The 19,081-nt window shown below is 34.8% G+C and overlaps 1 long non-coding RNA gene across 1 annotated transcript; it reads right to left on the reverse strand.

The window, feature by feature from the left end:
* Nucleotides 1-254: 254 nt before the first annotated feature.
* Nucleotides 255-3,647, reverse strand: LOC113277687. The gene is made up of 5 exons (XR_003325055.1): nucleotides 3,518-3,647; nucleotides 2,859-3,091; nucleotides 2,696-2,774; nucleotides 1,916-1,998; nucleotides 255-1,527 (listed from the first exon to the last, which is right to left on the reverse strand). It is a non-coding gene; the product is annotated as an uncharacterized LOC113277687 (long non-coding RNA).
* Between the last annotated feature and the right edge of the window lie 15,434 nt (nucleotides 3,648-19,081).

Here is a 19,081-nt window from a genome sequence, read left to right on the forward strand (position 1 = left end):
ACAACAAATGAGAAAGAATTCGCACCCTACAAAGACAAAAGGAAAAAAATAAAGAAATCAATGGGCTTAGGCGACAAGGCTTCATGCGAACACAACAACTATGAAACTCAATTCAAATTATTTTGCAGCAAAGGGAAGTACGAGACAACAATATCAAGCGAACAAGTTCGCAAGAGAAAAGATATACAAGCAAAGAAGATTGGCAAGGAAAGTAGAGAGAGTAGAAAATTGGAACTGCAGGTTACAAAAGACGTATACAGACGAGGGAGAGGAATAGCAGATCTATGCTGCAAGCGAAGAAAACGCATCAAAGAAACGTAAAGCCAATGACGACAGTGCTAATTAAAAAGTAATGAGCAGAGTCCCAGCAATTAATCGTAAATCATGAGCCATATCAACATCCAAGGAATAAATTCAAGACCAGCAAGGCATAAACAATGACGAACAGGTGACGACGAAGCGAAAAAGACAACCAGAACAAACAAAGATTTTAGGGCATGCTAAGAAACAGGAAAAGAAGAAGAAAAAGGGACAAAGAAAAAGCTCAAACAAAGAGTGAAGATAAAAGGAGAGGATGGAAGGGAACAGACTACACGAGAACAATCAAAAGTCAATGGAGAAAACGGAACCAAATCAACACGTGGTGAGAACTGAGCCAACACAACTATGCGAAACAATCCTTAAAGACCAACCATCTCGAAAAAATTAATCAGCATGCGAACAACGCAAATAATACACATGAGAAAATTAACTTTTTCAGGTTTGGTGGGTGATTATTAATCACAGCATGAAACGTACAGGAGCAGATGTAAACACCTATCATGAGCAAGGGACTAAGCAAAAACTTTACCAGCAAAAACATAGAATTCCATAGCAAAACAGGTGAGAAAATGATGTTTCTGATCAAGCAATTCGACAGCAACACTAAAACACAAAGATGAACCAGCAGAAACAAAGGCAATGATATCCCAGAAAGAGGAATAAGCGGCAAATAAAGCTAGGGCGTCAACAAAATAATAAGTTGCGCGAATATTACTGCACCAACACAAACAGAAGCTGGTACAGATGGTTGAAGGCCTAGCATATGAGTTATAGGCTGTGAGGTCGAATACCCACACCATGCATATTTATTTTTACAGTAAAATAAAAATACGGTTTAGTCCAGCGGGTCAACTAGGTACAAATTAGTTCAAAGTATGAGAAAGTACACTAATAATCCTTATTGTTTACAATTTAGTCTATTTAATCCACGATGACGTCAACAATTTTCAATAATATACAAATAATCCGGTCAAAAATTCACAAACTTTATATATTTGGAAAGCTCTTTCCGAGATCTACAAAAAGAGTACCCATGTGACTATGTAATTTTCATTTTTGTAGAATTCTAATTTACACTGTTGTGTACAACTATGTACACCGTTGTAAAAATCCAGAAAATCCAACATTCAGGTCCACATAACATGCAACATATCCATAAGGGGTTCCGAAAAAATATGCCAAAACGTCGTTCACGCTATCCATCTTCTGCACAACCCGATATGGAAAAAATTGGAAAGAAAATGAGGAGTTCCGAACAAATGGGATACAAATGAAAAAGATAATAAGTAAACCAACAAAAGAAATCCATAGTGCCGCATGATAATTATTATAGGCATAGTTTTACTAATCAGTGTGAATCTTGTAAAAAAAAGCTCGTCATAAACCTAAGTTATCTAAATAGTGTTTTATGTGGTCACGACAAGAAATACAAATGAGAAATTATGTTTTAAAAGTTGAGGAACAATGTATTTCGTAGGATACCGAACTCACATGAGAAAAACTCAAAATACTTTCAACACATGAAAACTCACCTAAGCAAGCCTAATGCACAAAATCTTGTAAAGGGAACCAAGTATACAACTAGACCAAATACCTTACACCGTGTTGCAGCATCTTGGGCTGCAAGCATAGCAACATAAGTTGGGGACTATCTATCATCTTTGACCTTCATTACACCTTCAATTGAGATTAAGAAAAAGGTTGAGAACTCGAGATATTAACAGATAATGTATCTGTTGAAGTCTAAGAAATCAAGTTATAAGAAGACAAGACACTTCAGACAACAATAAATTACTACTTCCTTTAAGTTTTACACTGCAAACAACAATAAAATATGTTTTCCTTAAGGTTTTACTATTGTAAACCAAAGAATTAGGCCCGGTTTTGATAAACTCAACCTTAAAGGATGAAAATTAGCCGATAATTTTGTACACAAATATTTGTTTGGAGCATTTCTAAACAATCATTCATAGGTGTACAATTATGTGCACATTAACAATCAACAAGTGTACAGTTACGTGCACATTAACGATTAACATACGTATATTTATGTACATATTAACCATCAAGATGTGTAGAACTATGTGCAAATTAACGATCAATAGGTGTACAATTATGTGCACTTCAACGAACATGTGAAGATCTATGAGAACATTAACGATCAACAAGTGTACAATTATGTGCACGTCAACTAACAGGTGTACAACTATGTGCACGATAAAGTCAACATGTGTACAATTATGTACACATTAAGAATCAACATGTGTATAACTATGTACACATTACCAAAATAGGCATACCAAAATCAGCAAGGTAAAAGATATGTTATAGAAAAGTAAAAGACATAATATATCTTGTAGGAGAGAGAAATTACCCTGCAAGCCAAGTGTCAAACCATTGCTTTGAAAATCCACAGCATTTCTCAACAGTTGCAGGTTTCTGAATGGATCAATCTGAAAATCATCAGATTAATCGGCTCGAAGCCAATTTCATTTCTTATTATCTGCAATTTATTGAAATACTAACAATATAATTACCATCTTTGTAAAGCTTGAGAAAGACTCTTGTTTGGCGCACATGGAACTGATCTCCCTAAGAGCCTTTCTCAAGCTTTCAGGAGACTGCAAGCATTAATGCTCGCCAGAACAGTTGAATTGCTTATTCTTCTCGATCATCTTTAGGTAGTACGTACATATCCCCGTGCTTAAAAAACGATGAGCAATCACTTGCAATAGAACCAACTTTGAGTCATGGTTTCGACAAATTAATTCTGATAGCAAAAACAACATTGAAATCATTAAAAAGTCACTCACGTCTTAGTGGTGCAAAATCACGACAACAATACCATTTAACAAACATTATAGCAAGCCCAATATAACACATACATCACTTATCCCTTATACAGTTCTACTAAATTGTGCTAAAATCAAACAATCCATTGTATAAAAATTTAAAATTTTGTAATACGTATCCAAAAGCAAAAAATACATAACAAACCCCTTGAATATCATAAGATTACTGTAGTAGATAAGTTCGAATACAAATACTAATTTCATAATTTCTGGAGCATAATCAATATAGAAACAAAGTGCACGACTTACAACTAGTATGATAAAACTGGTGCACTAAAAAGTACACCGTGTAAAACTGGTGTACAAATAAGTACATCTCGTATAGTGAAATAAAACTGGTTTACCTTGTCACTTGAACCAGGTATTCACAGAGGACTGAGATCCACTTAAGCTGTCAAAATTACAAGCCATATTATACATTCTCATTTAGAGATGTCAGGAACTTCATCGTTTTCATCAACACCAGCTTCCCCCTGAGTTAACATCACATATCACATTAGAGATGCAAACAGAAAATAACAAATAAATCGCATCTTGTCAAGTTTGGAGTACCTCACAAGTGGGAATACATGAAAGAAAAAAGTTGACTGGAATTCAACCTAAAACTTATCAAGCAATTGGAATACATGGGATACAATACACATATCCTTCACAATGAACCTGTGAAAGAATGACATTTACATTAGGCAATAATTAAGTCTTTAAACCATCCAAAAGCGAGAGAGAAAAATTACAAAGCTAATATTCATGTTTAAAAGATATCTTTCCAAAAAATAATTCCAATAAAAGAGATAAAAAGATTTACTTTATGAAATGGTACATGCTTTATCCAAGATATGTACTATTTTCTCTTATAGAACCATTGGATTCGTGTAACAAAGGTATCTCCGATTCAATTTACTAAGTGAAACTAATAGAGGTGTTAAATATTATGTGGACATTAAGAATCAACCCGTGTACAATTATGTACACATTAAGAATAAAAATGTGTACCATTATGTACACATTAAGCCTCCCTACTGCTAAACGAATCTATGAAAAGAAAAGCCTCCCACTAAGGTCCTGATCTTATTCCCGCACCTTCCAACGAACTCAATTGTTGCACATATTTATTATGGTTTTGCTGAAAGCAAGAAATTAAAGGAAAGGAAACCCAACTAATAGAAAGGGACATACCCTTTGTAAATCAACTATCTACAATCTAGTTATTTAGCAAGCCTTCTAATTCGAAAAGAGTCTTAGATACAAATGGAACCAAACACAACATAATCTCTATGTCCCTAAAAAGTCTAATGGTTGTCTGTGGTACAACTGGTAAATTTGGGCTAGAGCCTGGACTAAACACAACCTAACGGCGATGAAGAATGTATTGGGCACCATCCGCCTCTAAATTATGTACTGAAAATAGCAACGTTACAACTTAAAATAATCACTATGATAAGAAAACAAAGCAGCAACACACTGGATACAGCTCGAAACTATTCGAAGATACTGGCCTGCATAGAAAAACTATTCGAAACTATTAAAATAATTTGTTTACCCTTACCGGCCAGTTCTCCCCTTCAAGTTCAGGAGCACTATTTCCATGCATATACTCCTTAGCAAATTCTTCCATTAATGTATGCCGACGTTCATTTAACTAATTGTACCAGATAAATCAAGTGAGAACATGTTAGAGGACCGCCAAACATGGTGATACTTAAGATATGTAATCATATAAACAACAAATTGGTGTTCGTTCTGCAAACATATTAAAAGGAAGGTACCTATTGAACATATCAAGCTAGCTTTAAAAGAACATAATAGGGAGAGAAAAATTGCGCCGCACAAAGAAATGTAAAATAAAGGGTCTATCAAAAATAATCAGTTTGCAATAAAAATTAAACTAGATGAGAATTTATTAGGCATAAATGATGCAGCCACAACAAATGATTAAAAGCTATTTTGATAGCTTTCAAGTTATGGTACAGAATGTACATCAACTATTCGATGTTATATCAAAGTTTTCATCAGCACTAATAGAAACTAAACACTATCTACTTGTGCAATCTAACAATTTGACCGACACGTCTCTATATATTCTCCTAGTATATTCCTGTATGCTCAACTTAACACAAGAGAGATCTAGAATTGGTACTCTAAAGCTATTAATGTCATCTGTCATTTTTCAATTTGTTCCTTGTGAATTATATATAGAAATCAAATTTATATTTTAAAATGAAATCAATGGATATAAGAATTCTTACAATAACTCATTCAAATCTGTATATAAGAATATTAAGTATCAATACCTGAACCGAAGAGAAGACGATCAACAATCAAAACCAAATTCTTAAAAAAATTCTAAACCTTGAATAGATCTTATACAAATCTAGAATTTCCAAAAAAAAACAAAATTTATACATCTAACGGATCCGTGAATTGAAATACAAAACTAACCACAAATTCACATCTACCAATCAAAATATCATCGCAAAAGAAATTGGAGCAAGATTTTAGAAGAAAATGTTAAAAGAAAACAATTAATCTAAAATTAAATAAATTTTGAACAAGATTTTGAGGAAATTTTACCAGATCTGTTTGTTTTGAGATCTTCTTCCAAAGGTTCCTCGCGGCTGAGAGAGAGGGGAAAGATAGAGATGCGTAAAATGATTTAAGCCTGATCATGAATCGAAATTCGAGCTGAAGTTTTGTCAAGATCATATCAGGAGTACATGGAGAGCTCTTTCCTGATTAAGGAGAAGAAATGTCACATTCAGCATTGATGGGTACTTGTGTCATCCAAAATGTTAATTTTGGACTGAATCGTTCGTAAATGGACCGACTCGTCTGAAATTATGTAAATTTGGATCACCTAGTTTTAGGCCTGAAGACGCTGGACTCGAATGTCTAAAGACCAACTAATTTGGGATTAAACGTTAATTTCTACAATTTTTTCACAATATTTTTGAACTAAGGTGAAGATGATGATAAAGCTACACTATTGTTCCATATACACAAGAAGAAACCTCGCACAGCTGGTCAGAGGCGAAGAGAACGAGTTTGACTTCGCGTGTTCGAATCTCACCTCACGCATATTTTTAGATTCCTTGCCAAAGATGAAGATAAAGTCAAGTTTCAACAGTGTGCGATAATTTCGCACAGAGGAGGTCCACTTTCAATAAGTATGCGTTTATTTCGCACAGAAGAAGACGTACAGATGGTTAAAACAAAGAATATGCACAAGCGATAGATCCATCCCACCTCCAGCACATATTTTTTTTTGCAGATTTCACATAAAGAGGAACTTGAATCAAGATAGATAGAGATCCAATAAGAAAGAAAATCAAAGAAGAAAAGGCAAAAAATAAGACCTTATAATAAGACCTTAATAAAAGGCAACAGAAGTGATTTTAATCAGATAGACTAGGAATCCGAATGTGGCGTGCAACCTAGTTCGCATACATGCAAGAGGCAAAAAGTAAGACCTATCGCACGTCATAGTCGGAGAAACCTAGAAAGTATGACTCAAGGAAAGGCTACACCGACCCCAGAACTTGAGTCATGGAGATTTGGGGTGAGAAAAACGATGATGCCCATCTGGGAGAGGTGCCTTAAATTTTCAGTCTAAGTTCTTAACCTTAGATTGGAAGACCAAGGTGAGAAAGTCTCTCCTAAGGAGTGCAGAAACTCGATCAGGACGCCGAGGTACACGGTTGAGTCAAGAGTGCCCGGGGCGTCTGGAGTGTACCTTGCCACTCTTGACAAGTCCTGACTATGATGCACTCGGTCCGAAGATACCCCACTTAGGGTGCGGTCTTGTAACCATAAACCTCATCGGTAGTGGGATAAGAGACTGCGAAATCAACTGGTTGTTGAATTACCGGATGGGAAGATCCATAACCTTAACCCGGTAGAGGTAAGCTTCCTTGAAGGGGCAACTAGGGGGAAGATAAGGACGACACCCTCCATTAGGGAGCTGAATTGTGTCAAAAGACTACAATGTCATGGGGCTTCTACTCACGGGAGTACTTAGGCCTGTCGCATAAATATATCCTGAAGAGGCAAAAATACAAGAGATGATAAGGAAAGATCAATGGGTCATTCATGAAAATGTAAAGACCGCCTGCGATTTTGCCGCCCGACCAAATAGAGGCAAAGATAATACCTCTACATAGGGAGGCGAGATAAGACCAAACTAGACACATATAGACCTATATATTATGATGATTATATTATTTTTATGCAATTCTAATAGTGCAGGAATAAGGAAAAAGAAGGAACAATACAATGCAATACGATGAATTAAAGATGGACAAAGAACAAAGGTAAGTAACTCAACATTATCTATACATTACATGAAAACATCGCATAAGCATTACATGACATAAGCATCACATTGCATAAACATCGCATACACATTTCATCGCATAAGTGTTTTCGCTCAATTATTTCGCATAAGCAATTTGAAGACATTATACTCAAAGAAGAAAGACGTGAAGATCAATTCGCTCATCCAACACTTTCTCAAGAGTTCTTCCCTCATAGATAAAAAACAGAGGCAACTATGAATTATCAAGAAAATATTTTTTATTCTTTATCTTCTCGGTCAGAATCATTTCCAAAGAAGACGCTCATTCCCTGGTCTTCATCATTTCCGGCATAGTCTTCATCACTACCGGCATGGTCTTCATCTATACCGGCATGGTCTTCATCACTTCTGGAATTTTTCATCACTTCCGGCATGGTCTTCATCACTTCCAACATGGTATTCATCACTTCCGGTATGGTCTCATCACTTCCGGCATGATATTCATTACTTCCATATGTAAAAAAAAAATCGATTTCAAATTGAGGAGCCGGCAGAAAAGGAGAAGACAATTTGAAAGGGAGTGGGGAAAATTTAAAATTTAAAAGGGAGGGGGGAATATTTAGATTTCAAATCCCTAACCCTAAAAGAGAGGTGCGTTTGGCACGGAGGTGGTTGAGGGTGGAGTTCAATCAATGAGAGGAGTCAAGGGTGGAGTTGAATTCCAAGGGTGTTTGACATAGGTGGAATTGGAACTCCAGGGAGTTGAAACTACTTCATTCAGTGGAAAATCAAATGACACCTCCCCCCATGGAATTTGAAACTCCATCCTTCCAACTCCTCCCGTTGACCATTTTGACATTTTATTTTCTTTTTTTCTTTAAACAATAATTAGTTTCCTATACTTATAAATTTACTATCTAATTAAAATGTAATTATTTTTTATTTTTTAAAATTTATAATATTTTTTAAATTAATAATATTTAATACTTTAATAATATTTTGTTTTTTTGCATATTAAAAAAGGGAAAAAAACATTTTCTTATTATCCAATACATTACTAATGTTGATAAATTATTAAATTTAAAATTTAAAATAATAGTTTTATTTAAATTACCAAAACTGACTATTATTTAATATTATATTTATTTGAATTAATAATTTAAATAAACTTTCAATTAAATACAAAATTATTTACTAAAATTATATTTACATAAATAATTGATTATTATTGTTGATAAATCATTTTTTCATTAAAAAATAGTAGTTTATTTAAACAATGCTAAGACTGACTATTATTAATATTATATTTACTTAAAATAATAATTTAAATAACTTTTTCACTTCAAAAATCACATTTATGTTATAATAAAATAATATAATATTATTAATAGTAATAATAATAATAAGTATAAGAAAAATCATCCAAAGCTTTTGGTTGGCAACCTAGCGACAAGCTGGGATCCAACTCCTCTTTGAATAGCAACGCCTAATCTATAAAAAATGAACCTACCTACGCCACTACTAACGTCATTGCTAAATAAACAATTCTTCAGACGCTTGAAAAAAATTAAAGTATCCTCACCCAGTTCTCCTAAGGTAGTAAAGGAAAGAACACCCAATCCATATCCATGTGCAGCACACTTGTCCGAGTATTTGGTATGTTTACGTGAAACAACACCAGAAATAGCCTTACCGGGGACAAAGGAGCGGACACCATCACCAGTGAAAGGAGAGGCACCTGTAACATCCATATAAACATCTTTCCCATTCTCCCAGTTGAGAACAAGAATATCAGCGGGCTTTATATCTTTTCCATCATCTGACCGAAGACCGAGAGAAACCACCTTGCGTGCAGGTACATTGGCTTTGTAGCAAAATATCAAAGACAACATCACGAACAATGTCATGACGAAGCTTATATCCAATATCTTTAGCACAATGAAGCGCATGATCTCCAAAAATGTCCATAGATTTGTTGCAACTTGGGCATAAACTATTGTCAACAAAAACAGAGGAATACCAAGACGATGACAAAGCACAACTCTAAATTGTCGAGGTCCGAGGCATTGATTGAACCCACTAATGGGCACCGCCAGAGGTAATCATGGGCATGCTTGACACGGTTGCATTGCCATAGTGCGGAATCTCTTGCAGACAAATGAAATTGGTCTGGGATTTGCTTCTTGACTGCATCAAAATAAACTACTGCCAGGGAATGCATGGAAGGGGGGCAGAATCATCGACACAGTAAGTAGACGGTAATCCACATACCTGGATAAAGGTCTGAAGAGCCAACTGATAAGTTGAACCTCTGTTTGTTGAGAATAAATCACCAAGGATCACTTTCTGCACTGAAGTAGTCTGGCTCTGAGAAGCAAGAAAACAGTAAGCACGAGTGTCAGAATAAATAGTATATTATATTTATTTACCTCAAGTAGTCTGGCTCTAAGTAAATATACTATATTATATTAATAGTATGTTCGAAATAAATAGTATAGTATATTATATTTATTTAATTATATTAATATTATATTACATTAATATTATCATATATTAATTTTTTTAATTAATTAATATATTAAAAAACTGACTGTTATTTAATATTATATTTATTTGAATTAATAATTTAAATAAACTTTCAATTAATATAAAATTATTACTAACATTATAATTACATAAATAATTAATTATTATTATTGATAAATTATTTTTGCATTAAAATATAGTAGTTTTATTTAAACAATGTCAAGACTGACTATTATTAATATTATATTTACTTAAAATAACAAATTTAAATAAATTTTTAACTTCAAAAATCACATTTATATTATAATAAAATAATAAATATTATGTTTAAAATAAATAGTATATTATATTTAATTAATTAATATTAATATTACATTACATGAATATATCATATATTAATATTTTAATTAATATTTTAATATAATACTATATTATATTAATATGCCAATATATTTACTTAATATTATATTATATTTATGTCATATTTAATTAATATTATATTTAAAATTAATTTAAATAATATTATGTTTATTTAATTACTAATATCACATTTATTAATTTACTAGTCTTTTATTAGTTGTTTATTAAAATATACATTATTAATGATAATTAAATTAAAAATTATTTTAAAATAATTAAATATAATTTTTTGAAGAAATTCAATGATTCAGGAATAAATTTACCAGCAAATAATATATTATAAATAACTATTTTGAAGAAATAAACATTTGAAAAAGGTGAATAACGTAATTACCAACGAGCGAAAACTATTGTTTCAGCATACTATATAGTCAAGAGTTCTATATATTTCAGCTACTCCTAACTTGTGTGCAAACTATTGTTCAAATGTCTAATAAGGTGAAATTGTTCAGATGTCTAATAAGGTGAAATTTCTGCGATATCTTCGTGCGGAGTTTCATCAGTATTTAAGGAAACTGCAAGTGTATAATACTAGTATGTCTTAATGTCTGCTAACAATCGTGAAAGAGAAGAGATGGGTTAGATTATTCCACTGTCAACTAATTTTAAAGATGTGAGTCTTCTGAAACCAAAAGTACCTTAATTATCTTCATCTTCTCTTTTATATGCTGTCATCTTATCTTAAATGTGTCCTCAAGGTAAAACAATGCTACGGAAGACACCAGCAAAGATATGCTTCTTCAGATTCAAACAGTCAGGTGAGCTGTCTGAAATCATGTATGTATGATATGCTATAAGTGGTCCATTAACTCAGTTGGTTAGAGCGTCGTGCTAATATTTGGACTTGGCAAAAAAGAAAAAGAGCTAAGATTTCATGTAAACTTCAAGTGAAACCTAAACTATTAGTATTAGAATTGGCCGTCGTACAATCTTCCTTTGTATATGGGAAAGGTTCTTCACTGTCGTAACTTAGTCCGGTTTCTTGTTAATATATAATACCGCCTAATGTCTGCCAACAATTATGGCTATATTATCTGTATAATGCTGTCAGCTAATGTTCAAAGATTCCTTCGAAAACTAAAATCACCTTAAATTTCTTCCTCAAATCTTTTAGTGGTGTCTTTCTGTAGTGATTCATTTGTAATTGTTGAATGTTTGTTGTTTGAGTGATTTTCTGAAGGATTATAATCTTATCTGTAGATGTTTGGTAGGGAAAGCTTAAGAAGGCGACCATTCAATTTAGTCTATTGAGGTAATTTTTCCTTGTCATTATTTATCGGTTTGTATATTTGCTTTACAAACATTTGGTTCTCCCGGGCTTCAAGTGATTGATTGTTTCATAATTCCAGGGACTTTAGTGATAAACCTGATTTATATTCATTTGTAAGTGAGCTACTAAGAATGTTGCAAACAATGTAGGATCAAAATATCGCACAACATATCAAGTGTGCGTCATTATCAACATCAAGACTGTGCGAGAAGATCCAATGTGAGCGTGCGAGAACATCGCACGTTAGATCCGAAAATAGAGGAAATATTAGCTGTACCCCACTACATATTAGCTGTCATCCACTATGTAAACACCTATATAAAGAGAAAGGAAGGAGGGACAAAGGAGGAGGACATACACTTTTTAGGGAACACATGTGTAGAGAGAGAAAACAGAATTTGTATTATTATTATCTCCTTCTTCTTCCTTCATCAACCTAGAGCTCCAAATATTCATTAACGGAGTCTCAATGTAATATTTATGTAATTCCAACAATCACTAGTGAAGAACCATGGATGTAGATCACAATGATCGAACCATGTAAAAATCCTTGTGTCCGTCTTTATTATTTTAGCACTCTTATCATCATTTTTATGTTTAGATCTAGAAAATATTCTAAGGGGTGTGTTGTAGGATTTCCTGCAACTACAAACAAAATAGTTGTTTCCGTTGTTGACATTGTAAGACCACCTGACTATGAAGAAGCAGATAAAACAATGGGTTTTTGTTCTATAAGTGTTAAAGTCTGCGGGCATCCAACTCAAAACCAATTGGCAACGAGTGGAGTGCCCTTCCATATTATATTTAAGTTAATTAAGCGGATTATAGCAATGTGGGACTATTTGTCCTTTCACACGCCCCCTCACGTGTAAAGCCAGTCACTGGACCTCACACGTGGACCTACGTACGAGTTACCAGTCCATCGGTAACAGATGTACACAGGTGAGTGACTAAATCAGGGGGTAACACCTCGGCCAGTATCGGCACTGGCTTACATCCGGGGTGTACAAGTGACAAAATCGGTTAAACACTTCGGCCAGTAACTCGGCCTACACCCGGCGTACGCAGGTCTGGGTCTGGGGCTTAGCTCTGATACCATGTTAAAGTCTGCGGCCATCCAACTAAAAACCAATTGGCAATGAGTGGAGCGGCCCTTCCATATTATATTTAAGTTAATTAAGCGGATTATAGCGACGTGGGACTATTTGTCCTTTCACAATAAGCTATTTCAGTATTGAAGTTACGTTCCAGTCGAAGCTCATATGACTACTTTGCTCTCGACTTAACATGATATCACGATTCTTCTTAGCTCATGTGCAACTGCTTGTTTAGTTAATCTATTCTTGCTCAGCCTTTAATTCTGTTTTCTTGAGTTTTTACTACTGCTTCCATATTATTTAATACTTTGTTAATTCTAGTTGTGTTTCATAGAAATTTTGTTAAGTTCGAAAGGAGTCTGATAGTTCTACTTGTTTATCTTACCAGATGAGGCATCTGGAGGAAATAGTGATTCAAAGGCGCTGTTCGGGTTTGTCCACGTCTACCGTAATCAAAATTAGGTATAAGTATCTGGAAAGATGACTTATCTGGGGTAAAAATTGGTAGTCTGGATTGTCTGCTATATACTTTGGTTGTGTATCTGGAAAGATGACTCATTTGGTAATTTTATTATTTGTAACACAGGTCATTAATTGTAATTTAGGTGGCATTTTGATGACAAATAGAAGGACTGTCAAGCTGAGCAAAACGCTGAAAGTAAGCACAAAGAATCAGATACTAACTAGCAGCCGTCAGCTGTTGGGAATTATGCATTCTCGGAGCGTGGATCTGATGATTGTGTCTGCCATTTGTTTATGTTCTTAAGAAACAAGTAGGTGGTAGGCATCGGCTGATTTCACAGACTTGCAAACCAGTTTTACATGAGAACTACTGATATTTACTGGAAGAGTTGTTACATTTATGAATATTGAAGATGAGTCGATAAAGCTTATGACGGTTGATTGTGTTAAGATGTCTGTTGAGTTTGTAATGCATGTTGCTTTTTCTCAAGATATGGGGTTTGCTTTAGGAGAAGGTGGAAGAACTATTGGAGCTGCTGAGTTCAGGTCTGTTAACTATCGAGTGAAATTTAATAATTCCCACAATTCATTGGTTCATTTCTAGGTCTCAGTTTTTTCAAATCAAATTGCGATATCAAGTTAAAATGTACGTGGTGTGTCATTGCACTTGGTTGTTCTGACATCTTTCTTTGTCATATTTGCAGTTTTATTCTAGTCTATGTGTGGTTGTATTTGCGTTTCGTTTAGTTAAAGAGTGATGAACTGGTAAGGCTTTAGTCCATCAAATTCTATCTGTTGTTTCTGTTCAGTTTGATGTTTGTTGGGAAATGCCTGTTTCTTTATGTAGTGCTTAAATGTCTAAGCAATGAGATGATTTTCCTTGAGTGCCTCTTAATTTGTTCTCCCTATTACTCCCACATCAGTCTTTGTCTCTGCAAAGGACTTCTTTTTTTAAGTCCATTCCCATTGTGGGTTCAGACCCCCTTATTAGATTATAATCAGTGGGGAAAGCCAACCAAAATTGCCAATGGTGTATCATGATCCGGTTTGCTCGTTGTTTATTAATTTATTAATTCCCATGACAGCATTTCTCTCCCTCCATTCGTGAAAGCATCGTCGCGTTATATATGCTGGCCTTACTTGTAATCGTCCAAGTCCCACTGGCACTGCAGAAGAAACTCAATTCTAACTCAAGTGTTAACTTGTTCTCAATCCAGACCAGTAAGACCTCGACAGCCAGAGCTCAGTTTTCTTGTTTAATTTCAGTTTTCTTGTTTTGGAAGCATATATGGGTAACGCGTTCCTTGATTCTGCCATAGACTGTCTTGATTTGGACCGGCTATGGGGTACGTAGCTGCAAGTCTTTTTTGTTCTCAAACCAAAAGTCATGCTTGGCGTATAGATCCAGCTGAGTTCTCTTTTGTACACGTTATATGTACTTACAAAAGTCGGGCGTAGGAATCCTGCCGAGACTACCTTGATTTGACCGTGAGGGGCCTAGCGGTCGTAAGGCCTTTCCCGAAGCTTATAGGTTGTTTGGATATTACATCAAAAGTAACTTTTCGACTTTTAGAAGTTGAAAAGTCAAGAGGTAATTTGTCTGTCATATTTCAAAACGACTTCTAAAAGTCGAAAAGTTAACTTTTTGTGAAGCAAAATAGTTTTGGTTCCGACTTCTGCTTCTGTCTTCGACTTCTGGAGAAGTAGAAGTTAGAAACAGATTTGTATCCAAACGTGCTATTAGTATCTCTAGAGAGAGGATAAAGACTAACTGCAGAGCCCATAGGCCACAACCATGGTGTAATAGTAAATATTTGACAGATACAAGTGACAACATCTTAAACTAGGATGTACTCGAAAAAGGGTAGAGGAGAAGCCGAATCAGATCTAATTAAAGTCCTGGTGCGGTAAAAGAGATATCTACCCTATCTAAGTGGGAATCTGACACATGTAAAGCATAGGTGATATCTAACGGTGCAAATCAAATCGGGAGGTAGGGCATTAAATGTCACTGACAGAGCACACGCGAGAGCATAAGGGTCAAGTCATGGGAGGCCCGAAGACAAAAAGTTGATAGGTTCGGATCGGATAAGCTATTGGTGCATCAGAAGACCTATCCCTCGGATGGTAGTAAGATCGGGTGACAGATACCGGGAGGGACTTTCAGTAGCCATCCGATAAGATCGTCAATGTTGATAGGATAGACTAACACTGCAGCTTTGATGTATGCGCACCTTTGCCTATAAATACACATCTATGTATGAAGATAGAGGCAGGTTTTGTAACCTAGCTAGTTTGGGGCCTAGTTCACTTATTTGGGCCTATGAAATTTCTCTCCCAACTCTATCAAATGGCTATGGGGTACTAAATTTCACAAAAAGTCTAATTTACCCCCAAATTAATTCATAAAACTAACTCATATAAATATCAATCCGTTACCATTTTCAGTAAAAATCCAAAAAACATAAAAACCTAAACCTAAAAATCTTTCTATTTTCATCTTAATCTTTCTAAATTCTCAAAACCCTAATGAATTTTTTTTTGGTCCTCTTCTCCAACGATCTTCGATCCAACCAAGAAAAAGGTAAATCTCCATCAACCCGTTCTAGTATTCGCATTTCTTCATTGATTTATATGTTTAAATCTTCGATTTTGGAAAACCAAAATCTCCGATCTTACCCAGAATCGATTTATGTTGACATATCGTATAAACCGATTATGGGTTTTGTTCTTCGGCCATGAAGAGCATGCATAGTAATCGGTTTGTATGATGATTCACATCGACCGATTCTGTGTCCGAAATCGAAATATGAAAATACATCACCAAAATCGGTTTATAAGTGCATTAGCATAACTCGATTCTGAGTACTAAATTCTTTTAAACTCTGGGTTTCCGTAATCAAATTTTATTTGCTTGTTAATGTACCAATTGTGAATTGTCTCTTCAGATTCCATTTCACAATCGGTTTTTATATATGTACCACATAATCCGATTGTGAATGTTTGACATTCCCGTGTGTTTTGTTATTGAGAATCGGATTACATATGTTTAATTATGTACCGATTGTTAACTAGTTTTTTTTTTTTGTAGATATGGACTTCGGATACCTAGCATTTTACTCTCGAGATCTCACCCATGAGGATATTCACAGGGCACCACAACCTGTGCCAGAAAGAAGTCTTTACAAGTTTGCATATGGGCGTGAGACCCGTCTGGAGAAAGCGCTCGCACCGGTAGATAAGCTTGCACTGGAAGAGCTCCATGAGGTCATCAGGTTCGCGAGGAGAAGGAGGTATTTGATTTCAGTTGAGAGGGATCGTCACATACATTTGGAAGGTATGTTTGAAGAAATGACTGATGCAGAAGCTGCTGCTCTTGACACTGGTGCTGGTGGTGCTGTTGCTGCTCCTGCAAATGCTCCTGGTGTTGCTGCTCCTGATGTTGGTGCTCCATGATTTATAAGTTTAAGTTTTATGTATTAAAAGTTTAAGGTTTTAAGACTTGGTTGTTAAGTTTTAAGTTTTTCACTCTTTTGGGATGGTTAAGGTTTATATTTTGGATGATCCTGGTTTGAACTTAATACAATTAAAATTTTAATTATAATTATGTGTATCGTAAAACAAGTTATGCATGCTCAATAATTCTGTTACCAAAATACATGCCCACAATCGGTCTACTCGATATGTCAACATAATCGGATTGTCGAGGGTCCATCAAAAAATCGGTTTATGTGTGGGGTCAGTATAATCAGGTTCTTCATGCCTTAGAAATGATGTTTTTTCTGTATCTTTTTAAAGCTAGAATCAGATCACATGTGCATTTATATAAACTGATTAATTTCGGTAAAAATTCAAATTTTTTCCATGTCTTTAATCGGTTTATGTTGGCAACAATAAAGACCGATTCTTGGTGGCATAAAAACACAATCGGATTTTACAGACCTTTGAGAAGACCGATTGTTCCAAATTATTTCACTTTTTTTAAAAAATAAATATTGTTGGGGCCTTTCTCTAACTCTCCCAATACCTCTACATGCAACAATGACATCATTTGATTCAAATGAAAATTTATCCATCACATAAGCATGGTACGCCGAAACTCGAATTAAAAATCAGTCCTCAGTAAGGGTAGATGCCGAAACCTTTTGGACAAAGGTATATAACAAATATAGGCAAGATTTTGGAAATCCGAATGGAATAAGTTTTCAACAAATCCATGCTAGGCACCAAGTCAGCGAAAATAAGATACTTGCTTATATAGCTATCCAACATCGAATTTTGAACGCTATCCACTTTAGCTTGTCCATTGAAAAATTTGTAAGTATTTTTGTGGATTATTTTACGTAATCCATGTTGTTTTATCTTCCAATGAAACACCACTAACAAAGTAAGTTTGTGTTGTGTTTTTGTAGCACCAAGTCGTGAAAGCGCGCTACTTGGAGGAAAAGGGGAAAGCATTCGCATTCGATGCAAGCTATCACTTCATGGTATTCAAAATTCGGGAGTATAGACCGGACTTTATGGTGGGTGAATCGGACTCGGATTCCTCCGACGAAGATTGATGGTTTTAGAAGTTTTTGTGTAGGTTTTGTGGGTAGACCTCTATGTAAATCCTCACGAGACTATAACTCGTCCACTAAGGTCACCTAAGGGTTCAAAGGCTTGATGCACGTGCTAAGTGCATCCGTGATTCCTACGAAAAGGAGTAGATGTGAAATGAATGAAAAAAAATCTTATGAAATGGTCACAATCGGTTTATATATGACTCAAAAAAATCCGATTTGATAGAATCAGATTGTACCTATGTTTACTTAAACCAATTCTGTAAGTCCTTTGTTAATATCGAAAACACTACCCAGAATCGGTTTAAAAGTGCATGAACGTAAACCGATTCTAGGTTGTGTTTACGAAAAAAATCAAAAAATTTCAGTTGTTTGATTCAAATGAAGATCGATTTACATTAGTTGATCTCACATCTAAGACGATTAATTGACATGTAATATGATTAATGATAGTTAATCAGGGGTAAAATAGGTAGTTAGATAATAGTTGGATAAGGGGTTGTGTGAAATTTATTTCTAATGACCTTTTTTGTCATCTAGTAACAGGCCCCAAATAAGTGGACTAGGCCCCAAACTAGCCAAGTTTTGTAAGGGAGGGAACAAGGAGAGAGATTAAGTGTATTCATCCTTGAGTGTTCTACTAAGCATCACCACCCTTGTAACATATAAGAAGTAATATTATTCGTCCTTTCACCTCGTGGATGTAGGTAATCATGTCGAACCACGTATATATCTTTACTTACTTATCTTGCAATTACCTCATCTTAAATATTATATGTAAGATGTACTCCCTCCGTTCCTTTTTAATAGGATGGTTTCTATAAATAAATGTTTCAAAAAAATAGGTTGGTTTCATAATTGGGAAAGTCAAATGTTACTTTAATTTTCTGGGACCACTTTTCTTTTAACTTCTTTTGATGACAAGTGTCATGTGGACCATTTCACTTTATTTCTTTTGCTGACAAGTGTCATGGGGACCATTTCACTTCACTTCTTTTATTGACAAGTGTCATGAGGACCACTTTCAATGATTAGTTCTATTAATTTCCTTAAATTTCTTTAAAAACAAAACCAGCCTATTAAAAAGGAACGGAGGGAGTATTACTTTTTGTACTACACATGAAAAATAATTTGTTCCGGCGTTGCTCTTGCAATTTTGATGTAGGAGAATCTCACTCAATAAATTTTATATATGAATGACTGTAATGATACTTGCAAAAATATTTGTTAATTGAAAAATTTGCATGATCCCTCCACAACTGGAATACGGGATAATATAA

This window comes from Papaver somniferum, chromosome 5 (assembly GCF_003573695.1).
Source record: "Papaver somniferum cultivar HN1 chromosome 5, ASM357369v1, whole genome shotgun sequence".
NCBI classification, from domain to species: Eukaryota; Viridiplantae; Streptophyta; class Magnoliopsida; order Ranunculales; family Papaveraceae; genus Papaver; species Papaver somniferum.